The sequence below is a fragment of the Ursus maritimus genome, unplaced genomic scaffold (genome assembly GCF_017311325.1).
Source record: "Ursus maritimus isolate PB19 unplaced genomic scaffold, ASM1731132v1 scaffold_4, whole genome shotgun sequence".
Classification (NCBI taxonomy): Eukaryota; Metazoa; Chordata; class Mammalia; order Carnivora; family Ursidae; genus Ursus; species Ursus maritimus.
This window is the reverse complement of record NW_024426552.1, coordinates 88,709,359-88,713,387: the sequence shown is the minus strand read 5'-3', so window position 1 is coordinate 88,713,387 and position 4,029 is coordinate 88,709,359.

Genomic DNA, 4,029 nt, shown 5'->3' with positions numbered 1-4,029 from the left:
TAAGACTTTTTATTTATTTATTTGACAGAGAGAGAGAGAGAGAGAGACAGCCAGTGAGAGAGCGAACACAAGCAGGGGGAGTGGGAGAGGAAGAAGCAGGCTCCCAGTGGAGGAGCCCAATGCAGGGCTTGATCCCAGAACGCCGGGATCATGCCCTGAGCTGAAGGCAGAGGTAAACGACTGAGCCACCCAGATGCCCCTTCCCCCATTTTCTTAACAAACTTTATTTTTTGGAGCAGGTTTTTCATGATTATATTGAAACTTTAAAAAATTACATTCTTTTTGTTTTTTTGTTTTAATGATTGTATTTATTCATTTGTCAGAGAGAAAGCACAAGCATGGGGAAGCAGCAGGCAGAAGGAGAAGCAGGCTCCCTGTTGAGCCAGGAGCCTGACCTGATCTGTTTCCTGGGATCATGATCTGGGCTGAAGGCAGATGCTTAACCGGCTGAGCCACCCAGGTGTCCCAAAAATTACATTTTTTTTGAAAGGTGCTTGATTCATTCTGTTAAAGTTCTACAAGATTTCATGATAAGCACTATGGAAGACAGTGTAGCCAAGAGATCCTGAATCTAAGGATATTAATAACTTGGCAACTTGGGTACTAGTAGTAGTTATACATCTTTTCAAATTTACAGTCTGCCAGGTTAATTATAGTATAACTTGTTTGAACCACTAAGACACACACACAGCACACACACACATATATCTTTGATTAAGCCAGCAATCTTCAGTATTAACAAAATATAACTTTATAACTCTATATAACAAATTTAGAAGAAATAATAGAGTAGTTTGAAGTCAGTGTATAATAAAGCATTTGCATCACTTATCTTTCTAGGGGAGGCAATTTGCTGTATATTTTAAAGTGGAAACAAAAGATTTAAAATTGAATGCCAAATTTTAGTCTTTTCCTTTTGATAACATAGTATTCATGAAAGGATAAATTGAAGCTTTTTGTCACTTAATTATTATTTTTTGAAAATGCGCTTTACTCTCATTACTGTGTTACACAACTTTATCATGATTTCCACTGCTTTGAGATTTTTCTAAACATTTTTTTTCTAATTAGGAAAGCATTTAATGAGAAGGGAGAAAAGAGTAAGCAACATACATTTGTACTTGCAGTATCTGTAAGATTTGGCCTCAAGTCTCTATAGATCACCTGGTTGACTATTTAGAACTACTATATATTTGCTGGTTAACAGCAGATTTTTTAAGCTTACTTTTAGACTTGGACTTTGATATTTAATTTCCAATTTCATCAGTTTTACTTTTCTCAATTTATGAATTTCCATTGCCTTCAGGAGGAAAAAAGTATAAACATTACTGTTAGGTTAGAAATTTTGTCTAGTGAGCAATTGTATTTTCTCAGTGGAAAGACTATTATGCAAGTTAAACTCATAACCATTAAGTATTGAAAATTATAATGCTATAAAGAACTAGAAGGGATCAAATTCTTTCAAGTAATGCAATTTTGAAATAGATCATTTATACCTACTCATACTTATTCATTGACAGCATGTCACTCTGTAAATAATAACTCACTTAACTGACCAGCAAACATACTTTCTTGGGTAATAAGCTATAAATGATTATATTGACACTGGTATTTATTTGCACATAATTTATGTTCCAGTTTATTTTTGGTGATAGCTCTATATATTTTTAACTTGAAAAAATCGGCAAAAAATATACTTTGAAAATATAGCATATATAGGCACCTTTTAAAAAGCTTTGGCAACATTATAATACTAAGATTGTAGAAATTCAAAATTACAGTCATGTTTATAAAACTGACTTAAAACATCTTTTCAGAAAGTTCAGTGTCTGCTTTTTTAAGGTTATTATAGAATCCATTTCATATTTGATATGTGTTGTATGCCTAGATAAAACGATTGATAGATTTCTGTGGCTACCTGTCTGTTTAGCAGAAGGAGAGCAGGTAATGCTGCTCGTCAAATGGATAGGCTCTAATATCCATAAAACGGAAGATAAAACTTAGGCTTCTGCTTGAATTAAATGAGCCACTGATGTAATTTCATCCAAGTTCAGTATACATTTATTCCACCTTTCTTCTGCCCTTCTTTTCTTCCAGTCTTGACAAGATAACTTTTGCATAGTTGATTTATGATCTCGATATTACAACTGTTACTTTAAGTGCAGATGTGTAGATTTTGGGTCTTTAAAAACTGCCTGCCCTCATTCTTATAATTTTGTAAAAGTAAAATCAAAGACCAAAAAAGTTATTTTTTTACTTTCTTCACTTTGGTCACCTTAATGAAAATGGATAATGATCAAAAAGGTTCAGATTTGAAAATAACCTTATCAAAATTAGTTTATTCTTTATATTCCCTGCCTTCAAAGGCTAGATGTTCACAATGATAGGCTGCAAGATCATACTGAGATAATTAATTCATTTTTCATATATATGCATATATATTACATTTTATAGTTCTTTAAAATTATAAAAACCTGTTTTTGGTGTTTTATTCTGCTGCTTTAGAAATGCAAACTCTAAGGAAATACATGAAAAGCTCATATGAAGAGTCATCATGGTTTTTTGTCAATTGGTACCGTTCCTTTTTTCTAATATTATGGTAGAATTATCCGTTACATATGTATGATATTCCTGGGTTAATTAAAGCTTAATTCCCAGGCCCAAAACAACTCTTCAAGGAAGGCATACAGGTTTCAAATTATAGAAGCAAAACCTGAGACTTGGAGAGATTAGGTCATTAAATCATTGGGTCAGTGATCACACAGCTAGTAATTGGCTAAATGGACTCCAGTTCTAAGCTTGTTGCCCTCCGCATGTGGTGAGCTCAGTTGTTACCCTTTGCACTAATACACTAATGCTTTTAGAACCTGCTGAGGTATGTTAGACAGTTTTCTTCCACGCTAAAGAGCTTCATGTTGCTAAACCTTTGCATTGTGCTTTTTATAGATCAGCAGCCTTCTTCCCCATTTGTGGTTGACTCCATTAGGGTTTATTTTCTTTGTGCTTGCACCAGGGCAGCTAAGCACTGTGGGAGGAAATCAGAAAACAGGGAAGTTTGGGAACACTTTAAATTCACACCTACCAACTATAGCTGAGCCCTCAGCACCATCTAGCGATTCTGCTGCCTTTTCTCTGGTCTCCCCCTCTGTGTAATGAGAAGTTCAGCTTTTCTGCCTTTAGCAGACGTTTGATTTATTCATTTCTCCCTTACTATGAGCAGATGACTCCTCTTTCTGCTTTACAGAGAGAAGAAAAGAAATCAGATAGAAATTCGGTCAACTTTCTTGTCAGCATTCACATTCAAATTTTCTTATTGCTGCATTAAAATGAAAGTCATACTTTGTTGAATACTTAGAATAGGTAAACTTTGCTCTAGATGTTGTGTACAAGTATGAACAAACCAAGCTAGTTTCTTGGTCTCATGGAGCTATCATTCTATAGTAGAGACAGACGGTAAACCCATACACAAGTTAAATATTAATGGTAATTTAAAAAAAATAAGTTGTTGAAAGAGAATAAAGCAGGTGATATGAAACACAGTGACTGGGGTGGGAAAAGGCAGCATTTACTAGGGTGGAAAGGGAAGATACCTTTTGGGATGTAATATAACGCGGTGATTAAGAGCGTAGACTGAGATCTGGATTCTACCACTTATAAGCCACATAACCTTGAGCAAGTTACTTTAACTGTTTGAGTTTCCTCATTTGTAAAGTTGGAACTTTAACAAGACCTTTATAAAGGGGTTAATGTGAAGATTAAATATATGCAATGTGTTTAGAATAGTGCCTGCATTATAGGAAATGCTCAATGATTGTATCTGTCAAATGTCACTTCACATACTCAAAAGAGTTCATTTGAAGAGGGTGTAAGGAAGGGGCCATTTACAGAGTTATGGGCTTAGCTAAGAGAACCAGCAGGAGATGGAAAATCACCCAGGTAATGGCAACAGTAGGAAGCCATTAATTATTACCTTATTACCTTTAAGTCTGAAGGGACAAAGAAAAATAATGGTGTTATTTACCAGAGCCT